This window comes from Lycium barbarum, chromosome 6 (assembly GCF_019175385.1).
Source record: "Lycium barbarum isolate Lr01 chromosome 6, ASM1917538v2, whole genome shotgun sequence".
Classification (NCBI taxonomy): domain Eukaryota; kingdom Viridiplantae; phylum Streptophyta; class Magnoliopsida; order Solanales; family Solanaceae; genus Lycium; species Lycium barbarum.
In genome coordinates, this window is record NC_083342.1 from 3343193 (window position 1) to 3361580 (window position 18388).

General features: G+C 33.9%; 1 long non-coding RNA gene across 1 annotated transcript; it reads left to right on the plus strand.

Annotated features, from left to right (window-relative positions):
- The first annotated feature begins 2942 nt into the window (after nucleotides 1-2942).
- On the plus strand, nucleotides 2943-12942 carry LOC132600492 (uncharacterized). The gene is made up of 3 exons (XR_009567212.1): nucleotides 2943-3665; nucleotides 3749-3872; nucleotides 12251-12942. It is a non-coding gene; the product is annotated as an uncharacterized LOC132600492 (long non-coding RNA).
- The last annotated feature ends 5446 nt before the right edge of the window (nucleotides 12943-18388 follow it).

Sequence of the window (18388 nt, forward strand, 5' to 3'; positions counted from 1 at the left end):
ATTGAATGTGAATGGGTGCACGTAAGGTAGTGGCGGAGCTAAAAATTTAAATTAACTTATATGATATTATATTTGGTCAAAATTCATGTAAAGAGTGTGCTTCTCATTTAAAAGATTAAACAGTTAGAGAAAAAATATACTTAGTTATTTATTTAATAGGATTAGTAAGGTAAGCTAGACCCCTTGCTTGTATTCCTTTGAGTTTCACTTTTATGATATAAAAGAAAAATGAATTATGCATTTTAACACGCCCCTCAAGTGTGATATTCTTTTTCATGAAACAAACACGTGAAAGATTTATTATTATAATAATTAGTACGGTGAGATTTACACTCGAGATCTCTCCGTCTGCTCCAATACCAATAAATTTCCATGTTGTAGTTAAGAACTCGAAATTTCTTTCATGAATCCACCCGATATAAAAAGAGCGTACACTTCTTCGAGAACATAATTCTAAAGATTACTAATTGATTTAAATTAAATGTTGTACGTACAAATGTGACAATATCAGTAAATTATTCCACTGGTGAATGAATTAAAGCAAGCACAGAAACATAACAGATCAGCAGGTTTTGGGGCTTTATCATTTATTGTTGTGTTGAATTTTAGAAGCTACTGGAGTGATGACAAAACCCTATAACAAGAAAAGAAGAAAAAGTTATAAAACTTTCGACTAATTAGTTGAAAGTTGTGACCTAATTTGACCTATGGTGACCCAATTATTGAGTCATTAACTCCATTAAATGCATACTAGATGGCCACGAAGAATACAGATACGGGAAATATCGGAGCCGCTTCTTAATATTTATCCATGAAATGCAATTGAGAATAGCTCCTTTTTAATTTGAAAATAAAATTAGATAAAATTATCTATAGCTAAAAGACTGAAAAACGCCAACATCAATGTGCTGAAGTTCAATATCTCTACCAGTGAAATTCTAGAATATTGTGTTGGAGTTCAAAAACTTCAATAGGCGAAATCCAACACATTATGATAGAATTCAAAGATTCGCTACTGGGTAACTTCAACACAATATACTAAAATTTCAGCATACTGTAAAGGGATCGGAGTTCAAGGTATTAATAGAGTTGTGTGTATCCACTACTCATATGTTGTGATGATGTTGACTATTTCTTGTTTGAGCTCATCATATGTCTGCTGTAAACTTAGACGTTGATACGTATACCTACTTTATCATACTTACCATGATTATAGTTGTCTCAATTGGAACCAAAATCTTTCATGAGGCATATATTCACTACCTCATTTAATGGTGATCCATCTTAGGAGCAACTCTACAAACATCTCTATATTACGCTTGGAGTTTTGTTATATGCATTTTATGTGAGGGGAACTCAGTGTAAAATTCAAGACTTAAAGGGGGGATAGTAGCGATTAATTGATAGAAGTTGTTAGTCGGTTAAGTAGTTGTTAGCTGGTAAAAGACAGTAAAATAAATCAGACAGAAAATTAAAATTGCGGAAATTAAATTGAAAACAAGATTGGGAAATTTTTTGTGTTTTTCATGTAGCTAACTTTTCTATAGCCTTTGATGTATTTACAAGTGTACTCTAGTAAATAATGAATGGTTGAGATCAATTTCTTCAAGGTGGATGAGTCTCTATGGGCCTGTGTGCAACATTAAACATAATGGGCCTTGTTTCTTTGCATCTGTGCGTGCTAATGAGTCCAGTGTGTGTTGGCCCAATTCAGTTGAGCTCAAACCTTTTATTGATCTGATTTGAAGAGAAAAGGATCAAAATCATCCATAATGTTTGGGTTTGGATCAAAATCATACATATTCTTTCACATGGAGCACTAATAGTACATTATGTTTGCATAAGTGGTGCACTTTTAGTCAAACTCCCAAATAAATTTAACGGAAAAGAACAAAAATGCCCCTGAACTTTTAGAAAAGGTATAAAAATACCCTTTATTCATCTATTTTGCTAAAACTACCCCTCAATTCAACTTTTTGACTCATTTATTCCCCTTGACTAAAGGACAACACTAATTTTTTTTAAAAAAAAATTAAATTAAATTGCACATGACATTTTATTACTGAAAAATTGATTTATTCTTTTAAAAAGAAATCTGAAAAATCGTTATTTGTAGAATAAGGAAAAATAATTTTTCAACATCCGTTTCTTTAAAAAACAAATGTAGTAAGCCTTATATATATAAAACAGAATTGGATTTTCATTAAAACATGTGGAATTTTTTTAAGTTTGGAAAACTTTTTTTAACGGGTGGAAACCCCATTTTTTTTTAGAAAATTCAATTTTTAAATCTGAAAAACTGATTGTTTTTTTTAAGTAAAATGTGCAAAACTAATACTCCATAATTTTCTTCTAGATTTAAAAAAAAGATAGTTTTCTGGTTTTTTTTAAACACAGTTTTTCCATCAAAATTTTAATTTTTTCAGATTTTTATAAAAATCCAATTTTTCACATTTTGAAAAGAAAAAAAAATTAGTGTTGTCCGTTAGTCAAGGTTTTACTCGTTAAAAAAAAGTTTTCCAAATTTAAAAAAAAATCAAATTTAAAAAAATTCCAAGGTTTCAGATTTCTTTTTAAAAGAATAAATCAATTTTTCAGTAATAAAATGTCATGTGCAATTTAATTTTTTTTTTTTTTAAAATTAGTGTTGTCCGTAGTCAAGGGGAATAAATGAGCCAAAAAGTTGAATTGAGGGATAGTTTTAGCAAAATAGATGAATAAAGGGTATTTTTATACCTTTTCTAAAAGTTCAGGGGCATTTTTGTTCTTTTTCATTAAATTTATTTGGGAGTTTGACTAAAAGTGCACCACTTATGCAAACATAATGTACTATTAGTGCTCTATGTGAAAGAATATGTATGATTTTGATCCAAACCCAAACATTATGGATGATTTTGGTCCTTTTCTCCTGATTTGAATAAGCCTAGAACATTCCCCCTTATTTTCTTCCTTGTTTTCATCGTTCTTACCAAACAAACCCTTTGAATGTTCATCTGCTTTTTCCAGTTTAACACCCCCCACCCCCCGCAAGTTGGAGGGGTTCGTAGAAATCCCCAACTTGGAGAGTATTATGTGATGAGAAGGTCCATTCAAAGCTTTGGTAAATAAACCAGCCAACTGCGAAGCTGCCGGAACATACGAGAGTGAAATGAGTCCGGCAACAAATTGTTGTCGGACAAAATGACAATCTGATTCCACGTGTTTAGTACGTTCATGGAACACTGGATTCTTTGCTATATGAATAGCGGATTGACTATCTGAGTGAATCGGAATTGGGAGATCCGGTGGATAACCTAAGTCTGTCAAAAGATGATGCAACCAGGTGATCTCAGCAACGACGTGCCTCATAGACCGATATTCAGCTTCGGCTGATGATAAAGAAACAGAGGTTTGCTTCTTCGATTTCTATGAAATCGGTGAACCACCAAGAGTGACATAGAATCCGCTAAAGATCGACGTGAGTCAATACACGATCCCCAATCCGCATCACAGAAAGCAACCAGCTGCAAGGGAATATCAGTGCGAAAAAATAAACCTTGCCCGGGGTTAGATCTGATATACGGAAGAACTCTGATTGCTGCAGAATAATGAGGGAGTCTGGGGCTTTGCATGTACTGAGAAAGATGTTGCACAACATATGAGATATTTGGTCGACTGTGAGTGAGGTAATTCAATTTACCTATTAACCTTCTATAGCATGTGGCATCTTTTAGTAAATCTCCTGAATGAATACTCAATTTGTTTGCAGGATCCATTGGAGATGATACAAGAGATAGATGAAAGCAGTCAAATTCAGTAAGAAGATCGAGGGCATACTTGTGTTGAGTGACAATTACCCCATGAGGTTCCTTGAGAACTTCCAATCCTAAGAAGTAATATAAGTTGCCCAAATCTTTGATTTTGAACTCTTCGTTCAAAAATAATTTCAACTGTGTGAGTTCCTCAGGGTCATTACCAGTTAAAATAATGTTATCAACATACACACCAATAATAGAAATAGAATCCCCATTCCTTTTAAAGAATAATGAATAATCATTCAGAGATGAAATGAAACCCTTGTAGTTTAATGCACAAGTAAGCTTAGAATACCGTTGTCTAGAAGCCTATTTAAGGCCATATACGGATTTGTTCAATTTGCAAACATGATTGGGACTAGGGGGTATCATACCAGGAGGAAATCTCATATAAACATCTTCAAAAAGATCACCATGTAAAAATGCATTGTTCACATCCAATTGTGAAATTCCCCATCCCTTTTTTACTGCAATGGCTAAGATACACCTTATGGTTGTCATCTTTACAACTGAGGAGAAGGTTTAATTGAAATTTATACCTTCTCTCTAGATATCTCCCCTGACCACTAGTCTGGCCTTTAATCTTTCTAGGCTTCCATCAGACTTTTGTTACACTTTGTATATCCATTTGCATGGTATAGCCCTCATTCCCTTAGGTAGCACAACCACATCCCAAGTCTTGTTTGCCTCTAAGGCTTCAAATTCAGATGCCATAGCTTGTATCCAACCAGGGTGTAGGGCAGCTTGAGAGTAACTGGTTGGCTCAGTTATAGTGGAAAGGGAATTATGAGCATGCTGATTACGGATAGATAGAGCATAAAAAGGCAAGACTGTAGGATTAATAGGGCCATTAAAACAAGAGATACCAGGTTTGGTGAGAAAAACATAATTACAGATATAATTGTTTTACCCCATTTTAACCGGGTTAATTTAGAGTACAACATATTGGAGATTCCTATTTTGTTTTACTTTAAGGAGTCGCCACCTAATTGATTTTGAGGTGAATTAGGACACCTAATTATTAACTAAGGTAAAGCTAACTAAACCTCCCTTAATAGTCTACTTAATCAGTGTGATTCTAGGTAAGGGTTCTATATTATCCTAAAGGGAAGGTGTTAGGCATCATTTAGAATCCGTTAACTACGGTTATCCGGCCAAGCTTAGGTTAATTAATTAAGGCTAAATATAGAAATGACTTACAAGTATTGCTGAGGTTTTAAAGGAAAATGATGTTAGCTAAGATTTATGGAAAATATAATAATTTGTACAAAAGAGGACTTTAACCGCTACTTTAAAATAAGACTTATAAATGTCGCTTAGACTTTAAATGAAAATATAATGAATGCTATTCCAAGATGAGACTTGTAGGAAATATGATAATTTGCCCATAAATAATAGCTTTTGAGAAGAGATTTAGCAATTTTGAACTTTGGATAAATTATGTTATATCAATATAGCAATGTAGAAAAATCTAGGCTTATGAATAGGATTCAAGAGGAAGTGAGTTTTTCTTTTTTTCATTTTTTATTAATTCTTATTAACTATGCTTAGTTAAAAATATGCGTGATTGATTCAAACTTGAAGAGTTATTTATAAAACATACTTGAGTTTATACTTGCATAGTAGTGACGTTTTGAAACGTTTAGGATAAAAATATGATTCCCTTTTACTTAAATATATAGTCATGCCATTTTGCAAATCAAATTATTCCAAATAATAAATTCTATAAATAATTTTAACATAAAAAGGAATGAAACTTATGGAACTAATGTTAATATCTCTCTTAAATTTACTACCCATTATACTAAAGCTAAACTCACTAATTTACTAAAATTCATCTAAGTTAAGAAAATAAAACAAGATAAGATATTAGTCATACAAAGCAAATAAAAAAGATGCACAACAATAATAATAAGAAAGAGAGAAAAGAAAAAAAAACTAAATGGATCTGGCCCATTTTCCAGGCCCAACTGCTGCGAACTATTCATGCTATTGGGCTTTGGCCCAATAAATTTTATATGTTGCTGCTGCGGGCTGTTCCAGTCCATTGGGCTTTGGCCCAGAATTTTGTTTTCTATTTTTTGATGCAGACAGAACTGATGGGGGCAGACTCGAGATAATTGCGTTGGGCTTTTAGCCCAACATCGAATGCGAAAGGGGACGAGTCCCTCGGACTCGTATGCGACAATTATGCACAAAAACAAAAGAAAAGGATTAGTATTTAATAAAAGACTAAGGCCTAAATAAAGAAACTAAGTTTGCAGATTGAATTAACACATAATGCAATAATAGGACACTTAGAGGAAATGTTCAAACCCAAACGGTACAATAATAAAGAAACGGCTGAAGCCCATGTAGTCTATTTTATATCACTGAATAACTTAGTTGGTGCTCAAGAAATGAAAGCCTTCGAGTTGCTGCAAACTCATACTACTGAAGCCAAAAAAAAGATCCGCCAACCGACATACTGCAGTTTTTGCGCTCCAGTAATTGGTAGTTTGATAAGTAATGTTAAACTGTAATCTTTATACGCAATTGGAAAAACTCCAAGAAAACCAAAATACACATCCACCTTGCATGTCAGATGGAATTTCACTGATCTCTGGAAGCAAAACAGTTTCATTTTTATCACATTCTTTTCCTCTTAGAAAGCTAATCATTTGCCGCAATTTAGGAATGTTTAACCATGTTTCTATTGGGAGGGACATACGAAAATGAATTTCTATCCTTTAACCTTATCCTACTCTTACAGAACTAACACCACATTAGAAGTTCTCATCCAACAGTTTAACGATTAAAAAGTCACAAAGACGGACATTTCTTGGTATTAACTTTTGATACAAGTTCGCAATTCACATGATGTTTACCCACAAATAAATCTCTCATTGTTAACACAAGCTAGACATTGATAATTAGATATTGTCATGTAACTGCACAAAAATAGCATAGCTAACCCTTATGGATAAGTTTTAGAAGAAAGGTACGGACCCTTCCAACGAAATATTCAACCATCACAGTTATATTTTATCAGAGGGAAAGACAAAGGGATGAAAACAGATATGCATACATACTAGTGTCGATGAACATAGGCAAAATAAAGATCTATGAAGACATACATGACATTCCGAATACTGGAAAAATCAGTTACTTTAAAAGGGGTTAATTGAGCTAAACTTCCAGCGTTGTCTGATTCATTAAATGGAACTCATTCAAACACTCTCAAATATCAGGCAAGGTCATAACAAGATCTCATGGCTTCAGATGCTCAACAAGGTTAAAGGAGAACAGAAATACAATACTGCATAAAGGTTCAATTATACAGAGGCATGGACACTCAATATACTCACATGAACTATATACGGACACAAACATGCTAATAAAACTAAAATTAGCTGAACTGAATTAAGGCATGAACATGTAAGATTCGTACAGGGTAACCAAACAGACTCAGTCATATTTATAAGTTTAAGCAGGGATCAATTTATGTTTTAAAAGAAAGACAAACTTCAAATGACAAGGCAGAGAAAAGAAGCTCAACTTCCTATATTTTTTAAGGAATCCGATTTTTTTTTTAAAAAAAGAATCTTAGGATGTAAACTACTGGGAAATCAGCAAGCAGTGAAACTGATACCTAATTAATGATGTCCAAGAGCACAGGTTGTCCGGGCAGCAAATATTCAAGATTGATCAAATAAATAAAATTATATTTCTTGCAATCTTAAGTTAACTCTACCAATCTACATTCTTAATGGCAGATTTTAAAAAAAATCTCTTAGTATAAATACTCTTTAGTTAACATGTAAGGGAGGAAAGAAAGGGAAGAGGTATGAATCAAATAACTTAAGCTGGTTTCAGACTATGATGAGCATACTTTCAAACTTACAAACCCAATACCTTACAAAACCAAATAACCATGATGAGCATATTTTCAAACTTACAAACCAAATAACTTAAGCTGGTTTCGAATGATGAAACAGGGAAGTATGAAAATGTTTTAGCCATATTTGCTTAAGGAGGAAATAAATTTCAGAATTCACACACCAACAGGGGAATCTTCATATTTCAATCGCATAACAGAACTTCAAGCATTCATTACCCAATCTCGACAAAGAGTTTCAATTATTGATCACAAGCTTCAGCAGAATGCCAACACAAATTTTAAATAGCCAAGGGTCGAACTTAAAAGGTTTCTGACCCAAACAGAGAAGATATTCTGAGGTTATAGATACCAAAACAGACGACAAATTGACAACGCAGTCCACACGGTCTAAATAAGGTCATTTAAGGGAGCATACAAGACCTTGGTTGCTTTAATTACTCAAGTCGCATAACATTTCAGCTTAAAAAATGCAATTTTCAATTTAGCAAGCATAAAGTATTTGTCCTGGAGTCGACCATGCACTTTGCGAACAATAATAGATTCCAATAACATATCTCCGAGATCCAAGCACCAATTTAACGACAAACTCGACTACCTAGACTCTGTGATTTAGGCAGGATCACTAAACAGAAATCTTATATTGACAATACCACATAAAGAAGTAGAGATAATATACTTTTCATGCACTTCTAAACCTATAAACGTAAACATCCAACAGGGTTACACATCTAACATTTACATGCTGAATATGACTGCATCAATCAAACATATAGCTAACTCGGGAAATTTAAGTAGAATGGACCATAAATCATACACATTTTCCATGGTCAATACACCAATCATGCTCGAGCTAGTATACAACTAAACCACATATTTAACTAAAATTTAAAACGTGCTGATTACTCAAACTAAACATATGATTAACACTCAAATAATACAAAGGCTACAGAAATTAAAAGGGAAAGAAATTACCTTCTTCGGGTGCAGCGAATAGGGTGCGGGGTCTCCGATTCACCCTCGAACACTCGTTAAATCCGAGTTTGCGATGCTCGGATTAAAACCCCAAACCGACGCAAACGAGAACAAAAAGGACTGGGTATTCTTGACTCGATATTCAGCACGATTACAGATTCAGAATCTTTTCTTTTTAGGGGGATTTTTTTGGCCACCGAAAAACTCTTTATTTTTAGGGATTTCGGGTTCCAGATCTCCTCTTTTGCAAGGGATTTTTTGGGGGGTTTAAAAACCTCTTTTGTAACGGATTTTGTGATTCCTAAGCCTTGATTCTTAGGGAATTTCCTGAATCGAAAACTCCTCCCCTGTAAACTGATTTGGAAACCATTATTTATAAGGCGAAATCTATGGGGGTTTTTTTTGTGAAGAAGAGAGAGAAGAGCGTGGGGGGAACAAGACGAAGTGGGGAACAGAGGGAAGTGGGAGCGGGGTGCAGGCGGCGATGGTGGGGACGAGAGATGATGAAGGAGAGGAGCGGATGGGGAAAGGGGCGGCGGCGGGTGGAAGAGGAAAGAAAGAAAAGAAAAGAAGGGGGGGGGGGGGGGGGATTTTAGGTTTAGGAAAAGATTGGGCCGTCCGGGTCGGGTTTAATGGGTAGTGGGCTGGGTATTAAAAATGTGGGTTAATTGGTTTGGGCTAGTGAATTAAAGAACGGGCCGATTGAATTAAAATGTGGCCAGGTGAATTGAAAATGTGGGTTGATTTGTGAATTGGTCCGAAAATAGTATGGGTTGATTGGGCTACTACATTTAAATAAAAGACCCATTTAAATAATACTACTTAATATAAAGTGTGAAATTATTAATGCTCGGATAATAAAATTATATGCCGTCATAATAGCCGTGCAATAATATTTGAAATTCAACAGTAATTAAATGTTGTTATTTAATTATGCGAAGATAAATGCGATGCGTGTGCGTGAGCTGGTAAAAATGCCGAAATGATAAAAAATTGTGAATTATAATAATAATAATAATAATAATAATAATAATAATAACAAATAATAATAATAATAATAATAATAATAGCTAGTAACTGTAATAGAATAATGAAACACCGGTGTTGATAAGGGGCTAATAATTATAGTAAAAAATATAAATATATTTTTTAATTTGTCAAAAAATATTAGAAGCGTAAATAGGTATTTCGGAGGACAGGCGGGACAAAATTGGGTGTCAACAATAATCAGACAAGTATTCAGGTTTCCTACTTACTCTGCCAGAAGTTCTGGTGAGAACATTATTAGGTAAATCTAAATTGATGGGATATAGTGAAATGGTGTCCTCTGAAACTGAATCATCATTAGATACTGTAGGACTATGAACATCAGAAATAGGAGAAGATAAAGGTGAATTAGAAACAATAGGCAAAGAATCTGAAAGAGGAAGAGTTAGTGATATACCTGATGAAGTAAAATCTGCAGTTCCTGTATCAGTATCATCTCCATTAGTTGTAGAATGCTTTGTGACAAGAGGATCCGAAAAAATAGGAGGGTTAAGGGAAGTGATTTTTGGTACAAGGAAAGGAAAAACAAATTCATAAAAAGTCACATCCCTTGAGACAAAATTTTCACGTTGGTTAAGTTTAAAAGCTTAAAACTCTTTTGTCCATATGGGTACCCTACAAAAACACAAGCAACAACCCTTGGTTCAAATTTTGATCTGTGAGATGACAGAGTGAAAGCATAGCATAAGCATCCAAAACTCTTTAGAGAATGATAACAAGGACTGTGTCCAAAAACTAGGTGATAAGCTTCAGAACCCTAGAAGGATACCTATTAATAAGAAATGTGGCAGTTAATAAACATTCTCCCCAAAATTTAATAAGCAAACCTGATTGAAACAAAAGAGATCTTGAGGTTTCTAATAGATGTCTATGTTTCCTTTCAACTACCCTATTTTGTTGTGGGGATTCAACACAACAGGTCTGATGAATGATACCTTTAGAATTGTAGAAACTCATTGCAACAGTGCTTTTTCCTAGTTCAAAAGCATTGTCAGATCTTATTATTTTTACTTGCTTATTGAATTGCCTTTCTGTCATAGCTAAGAAATATTGCAACGTAGGAAAAGCATTGCTCTTAGTCTTTAATAAGTAGGTCCAAGTGGCCCTACTAAAATCATCCACTATAGTTAAAAAATATTTAAAGCCATTGTGTGTAGGATGTTTATAAGGGCCCCAGGTATCTATGTATATTAACTCAAAAATTGTTTTGGTTCTGATTTCACTTTTGGGAAATGGTAATCTGGACTTTCTAGCTAAAGGACATACATCACAAGGACAATCAAGAGATTTGAAATTAAAATACTTGATGTTTTTCATTGATGATATGGGCAAATGCCCTAGTCTATTGTGCCAAAGTCTTACATCAGACTGACTTTTGATGGCTATTGATCTAATAACTGAATTACAAGTAGATACTAGGATGATTAAAAGAAGTAGGCAAAACAGTAGTCTTCAAACTTTCTTTGGAATGAAACTTTGGATATTGAAACTGATACAGTCCATCTTTTACTTCACCAAGTACCAGTTAGTTCTTCATTGAAGAGCCTTGTGACACACAAGCAATTTCAGAAAAAATGATAAGACAACTTAATTGTTTGCACATCTTGTGAACTGATAGTAAATTTATTCTGAATGAAGGTACATAAAGAACATTATGAATGATTATGTTAGGAAATAATGATACACTTCCTTTATGAGTAGCTTTTACCTTGCTAGAATTAGGCAGAGTTACATCTATAGGTTTAGCTAAAGGAGTGAGATGAATAAATGATCTTGGATCAAAAGAAAGGTGCTCAGTTGCTCCTGAATCTAAGATCCAGTGAGTGGATTTGATCAAAAGAAAAATATGAAGAGTTTTTACCAGTTGAATTTGTTGTAACATCTGAGGTCGAACCCTCAGATTGGCTTACTTTGACCTGATTAAGCAGTTGTACTAGCTGAGTGAAATGATCCTGACTGAGCTGATTAGTTGTTGTGTTGTTCCCCATGTCATTCATGTTGTTTCCATTGTTTTCAGCAGTAGCATAAGTTGCATTAGATCTTACATTTCCCTGAGTCCTCTTGGACCTTGTGAACTTGAAATCTGAGGGAAATCCTATCACCCTATAGCATTTGTCCACACTGTGTCCAATCTTCTTACAGTGTGAGCAGATCAAATTGTTTTTCTTCCCTTTGAAATCATTTTGAGTGCTATTTTTATAGTTAGTCACCATAAAAGATGCTGAGTTTCCTGGAAACTGAGAATTGATAGACCTTTCCTTTGTTTTTCATCTTGCATTATTAGAGAATATGCAAGGCCAACAGTGGGTAAGGGATTGATCATCAATATGTTGCTCCTGGCTAGGGAATAAGTGTCATTAAGGCCCATTAGCAATTGAATTAACCTTTCATCTTGAAGTGATTTACTAGATTTTCCTTTACCACCACAATTACAAGAGCAAGTGCAACAGTTTTTAACATTCAAAATATCAAGTTCATCCCATAGACTCTTTATTTTAGTATAGTATGCTGCTATGTCATTAGATCCTTGCACTAAATTACTTAGCTCTTTTTGCAGGTGGTACAATTTAGCTCCATTGAGCTGACCAAACCTGTCTTCAAGATCATTCCATAGAGCTTCAACAGTTTGTGAATAAATAATAGACTTAGCAATTTCGTTAGAAAGAGAATTAAGCAACCAAGATGTGACCTGACCTTGTCATTGCATCTATTCCATAGTTTATAGTCTGGAGATGCATAATCTGGTTGTTTAGAGATGTCATCAATAAAACTAGTCTTATTTTTAGCTGAAAGGGCAATCAACACAGACCTTTTCCAGCCTGCATACCCTCTTCCCTCAAATATGGAATTCACAAGAGAACTTTCAGGAGAATCAGAGGGGTGAAGATAAAGAGAATCACTGGAATCCATGGAAGAGGATCCAGTATTTCTAGTGATGGCAGTAGCTGACTGAGTTCCCATTAAATTAGGAGTTTCGTTCCTGTGATACCATAAAAGACAGTAAAATAAATCAGACAGAAAATTAAAATTGCGAAAATTAAATTGAAAACAAGATTGGGCAATTTTTTGTGTTTTTATTGCCTTCACTGTTCATCTATTTATACACAAACTAGAATTGTTGATCAAGAAATATCTTGTACATCTGTCCCTATTCTATTTGTTTTTCATGTAATTAACTTTTCTATAGCCTTTGATATATTTACAAGTGTACTCTAGTAAATAATGAATGGTTGAGATCAATTTCTTCAAGGTGGACGAGTCTCTATGGGCTTGTGTGCAGCATTAAACATAATGGGCCTTGTTTCCTTTGCATCTGTGCGTGCTAATGAGTCCAGTGTGTGTTGGCGCAATTCAGTTGAGCCCAAACCTTTTATTGATCTGATTTGAATAAGCTTAGAACATTCCCCCTCATTTTCTTCCTTGTTTTTATCGTTCTTACCAAACAAACCCTTTGAATGTTCATATGGTTTTTCCAATTTAACAACTGGGTAGTTAGAAGCAGTTGTGCTCATACGAGTATAGATATACATTCATCACTCAATTGTATCATTCATTCATATGTGATAATAATACTTCTCTCTATTCTACTTTTTATACATTTTGTCTACTACAATTGCTATACTGTTGAGGAGTTTTTCTTCCATTTGAACCACTTAGGTTTGCAATTCTCATACTCTTCATCGAGTACGTTACAGAGTTTTAATCCTTTATGCTCTTGTTCTTCGAGAAAAGTTTGACGGATTCTTTGATTCTTTGACATTACGTTTGTCTGTTATTGTTTTTTTGTTATTTTTTACCTCTTGAACAAATATTATTTCCTTCTTCGTCATGCAATCTTCGTCAAATACTCAAATTTATACTCTATTATTTGACAATGCATGTATTCACTCTAGCACAGTGACGAATTTAAGATTTTCAGATCATCGATATTGCTCAACTATTTTTATTCTGAAAATTACTATTGTGACTGAACTCTCATTTAATATATTTATATGAATTATTAGTTTTTCTATATAAATAATAGTGTTTGGTTCCAAAATTGTTCCTCATCGCTAACACGTGAAAGCCCGTCCACAATTTATGAGCAAAGTGCAAAATAAATTAGGATTATTTGATTGATTTGATTATATTATGGTGCACTTCTACTTTAATTCGATTCATTTAAACTTCATGTCTAGGTTGAAACTTAATTATCGAAGATAATAAATTATGTGATAAAGATTATTATCAATAAAATCTAGAGGTTAGTAAAGGGTGTGACTTTCATTTCCTTATCAATTCTTCATTAATTTAGAAGTTTCTGTAAAGCGAAAGGTAACTCTTTACAATCAACTATTTACTTACATTTTGAATCATTCCTTAATTTACACTTATATTTAAGAGTAACAAATTAATATATATAAGTAAAGCACTTCAAGTTCAAGTATTAAAATTACTGAAATGCTTGAACTAAATGTGAGCCAAGTGAAGTTATTCGGGCAATTTGCAGGATTACCCTTCGCTGGGAGTGGTCTTTAATTTTTTCCCCTCAAAATAGTGGTCTTTAAATTTTGCCCTTCAGGAAGAAATTCTGCCTGTGCCCTTGCAAATTTTGCCTTAAGGCCCAAATAGGCAGAATTTGCATGGACAGATTTGTAAAATTTTGTCTTGTGATTTTTTTTTTTTTTTTACTGAGCTGGGATTCGAACCCACAACCTCGGGGTGTTAGGCGAGGGGCAAAACTTAAAGACCACCAATTTGAAGGGCAAAAATTAAAGACCACCCCAAATGAATGTCAATCCACGCACAAAAAAAAAAAAAAAAAAAAAAAAAAAAAAAAAAAAAAACCTATTCGGAACCCGTACTGTGGGCCAAGTGAAGTGCATTTCTCAAAAGCCCAACATTTTGGTCCAAGATTCAAACATTCATGTCGTATACACTCTACTCCGGCGAAGTGCACAAATAATCATTTTTAGGACCCCTATTTAATAATAGTCGAAATTTTCTTAAAAAAATTAAAATTTAGTCGCCTTAGAATCAACTTTAGATTGTGGGTCCAGAGTTAAAATCACGGGTCTGAAGTCGAGTGTTGCCAAAATCTAACTTCAAACCTCAATCTTCAGTTTGAATAAAGTTAAGTTTTGGCGAAGCTAAACTTCATATCCAAAGCTCCAAATGCGTAACAAAAAAATGATGTGAAGTTCGTCAAAATCGGCTAAACTTCTTAAAAACTGAATATGAGCCCGTTTGGATGGACTTAAAATAAACAACTTATAAGCTGGTTTTCAGCTTATAAGCCAAAAAAAAAATTGGGATAGGCTAACTTATTTTTTTTGGCTTATAAGCTGCTTTAGTTAAGCTAAGCCAAACGGGCTCAATTATTTTTTGGGACTTATTTTATGCACAAAATGACTTTAAACTGACCAGCCAAACACTCAAAAAAGCTTAAAACAGCTTATAAGCAACTTATAAGTCAATCCAAACGGGCTCTATATTTTAAATAGAGGTGTTAAGAATTGACTACTTGGCGGCATTTCTACACTCTTCACTACACAATATACACATAATTGAATATGGGATTAACTTGAAGAAATTGAGGCAATTTGCAAGATTGGCTTTCGCTAGGGGTGGTCTTTAATTTTTGTCCCTCAAAATGGTAGTCTTTAACTTTTACCCTTCACGCATAATTTGGGCCTTAAAGGCAGAATTTGTACATGAACAGAATTTGCAAATTTCTGTCTTAGCATGGTCAGATTTGCAAAATTCTATCTTGCGATTTTTTTTTTTACTGAGTTGGGGTTCGAACCCACAACCTCGGGGTTCGAACCCACAACCTCGGGGTTTTAGGCGAAGGGAAAAACTTAAAGACCACCAATTTGAAAGCAAAAATTAAAGACCACCCCAAATGAAAGACAATCCGCGCAAAAAAGAAGAAGAAGAAATTGCATATTTCCCTTCAAATGGGCTGGTTTTTAATTTTTTTTCCTTAACCAACCGAACTTATGCCCAGTCTTTAAGGGTGAGTAACATAACTTGTGGGATATTATGACGCGAAAATATAAATTTATGCCCCGCGAAAAAGGATGGTCTTTAATTTTTTTCCCTACGCTTTAAAAAAGTGGCCGAAAATACCCCGAGGTTCTGGGTTTGAACCCCCGCTCAGTAAAAAATAAAATAAAATAAAATTGCAAGGCAAGGCAAGGCTTCGCGAAAATTCTGCCTTATTAGGCAGAATTTGCCTTAAAATTCTGCCTTGAGGCAAAATTTAGTTAGCAAGGCAGTTTTTTTTTTTTTTTTTTTTTGGCTCCACTGGACTTCTACAAAGTTAGGCCTTAACTTTTGTCCGAATAGGCGTAATTTTGCTACAAAAGTCTGTCTTAATTTTTTTCCCTACGCTTTAAAAAAGTGACCGAAAATACCCCGAGGTTCTGGGTTTGAACCCCCGCTCAGTAAAAAATAAAATAAAATTGCAAGGCAAGGCTTCGCGAAAATTCTGCCTTATTAGGCAGAATTTGCCTTAAAATTCTGCCTTGAGGAAAAATTTAGTTAGCAAGGCAGGATTTTTTTTTTTTTTTTACTCCGCTGGACTTCTACAAAGTTAGGCCTTAATTTTTGTCCGATTAGGCGTAATTTTACTACAAAACTCTGTCTTGCAATTTTTTTTTTTGAGCCGGGGTTCGAACCCAGAACCTCGAGGTATTTTAGGCGAAGGGAAAAAAATTAAAGACCAGCAATTTGAGGGAAAAAATATTAAAGACCACCCCGAATAAGGTCAATCGTGCAAATTGACCGCGAAAAAGTTGTTTGTTATGAGGGACAAAACTAAAGATCAGCACAGTGCCAATGACCCTTACCTTGAGGCCTCTTAAGTGTGGCCCATTTAAGTATACGGCTTTGTAGATGTATCAAAAGGGCAATTTGCACGATTGGCCTTCTTTGGGGATGGTCTTCAATTTTTGCTCCTCAAATTGTTGGTCTTTAATTTTTGTCCTTCGTCTGAAATATTTCGAGGTTATGGGCTCAAACCCCTGCTTAGTCATAAAAATAAAATAAAAAATCGCAAGGCAAGGCTTGGCGAAAAGTCTGCCTTATGCGGCAGAGTTTGTCTTAAGGCATAACTAAAGTCTGCCTTAAGGCAAACTCTGCAGCATAAGGCAGACTTTTTGCAAAGTCTTGCCTTGAGATTTTTTTTTTTTTTTACTGAGTAGGGGTTCAAACCCAGAACCTCGGGGTATTTTCGGTCACTTTTTTAAACAAAGGATAAAAATTAAAGACCAGTAATTCGAGGGACAAAAATTAAAGATCAGTGTCTTTGAAGGACAATCTGCGCAAAAAATTGGTATGAAAACGTTAAATTGATCCAATTTTATGGGCAATGGACGAAGCCCAAATATGTATCACTATAAGATTTATTGTAGTGATCCCTAGAAGTGTACACAGATTATGTTACTTTTACTCAAATCTATTTTGATCAAAACAAAATTTGACTCTACTCTTCCAAACTTGACCATAACTACATAGTTAAACTCTAGAGGTGTATATTTTCCACCCATAATACTAGGTTAATAATCCCTAAATTATTTAATACTTATAATTTGTTTAGAACATTACATTAAAATGAAACATATAAGTGTATAATCTAAAACATGTGTTTAATTGTTAATTGGACTCATAAATTTTATTTTCAATTGACCCTTGAGAATGCTAAAAAGGGCGTCGAGGAAGGACAATTTTGTCATTCTACTTGATTTTCTTGGATCGTTATTCCACCCAATATGGTATAAAATTAAACTAAGATTTCTATATAACGCGAAAAGCCTCTTACTTTTGTCCACGGATCTGCGACACTAGTAACTCAAAAAGTTATCGAAATCAAGATATCACACACTTCATCGAACAATCTTAATTTCAACCTAGGATAATAATAACAATAATAATAATAATAATAATAATAATAATAATAATAATAATAATAATAATAATAACAAGATGGCGTCATTTAGAGTGATTATCATTAATTTTTCACTAACTAAATGCTCACTAGTAGGGAATCATAAGTGAAAATTAGATAAATTGCAATTACTAAATATTTATCTAATAGTGAATCATCATGATCACGAGTCACTTTTTTTTTTTTTTTTGGCCCTTTTAGCTTGAAATCGCACAAAAATCATCATTAAAGGCTTCCATTTTGGGCCACATCGATCAATTAAGTATGTTCTCTTTCTCTTTTAATCCTATCTTATAATTTGGACCGCTCTTGGCAAAACTACTATCATTTTTGTGAAATCATTGGTGGCAATCAACGTCAAGCAATTACTCTCTTAAGATAAGATGATGGGACTATATATTTTTTTTTTTAAATAGAAAATAAAGTTTAACATTTTTTTTCCTTTATGACTTATTCACTTAATTATCCTCTTTGCACTCGAGATAAACTCTTTGTCAAATTGATGGTGAGATCAATTTTTTTGTTCGAGGTTCAAGAGAAAGGAAAGGAACTACATGTATTAAAAAAAAAAAAAAACTAAAAGTAAAACAATCATTAAGGCAGAGCTAGTTTCACATCCCTCTTCCTCCACACTGACCATTTAGTAGAAGGAATATCTAATTTATTTACTGTAGATCTTTCATTTTGTCAAAAACAACGGCATTTCCTTTAAAATGAATTATTAAGTTAAAAAAAAAAACAATGACTTTAATGGCCTTTATGTTG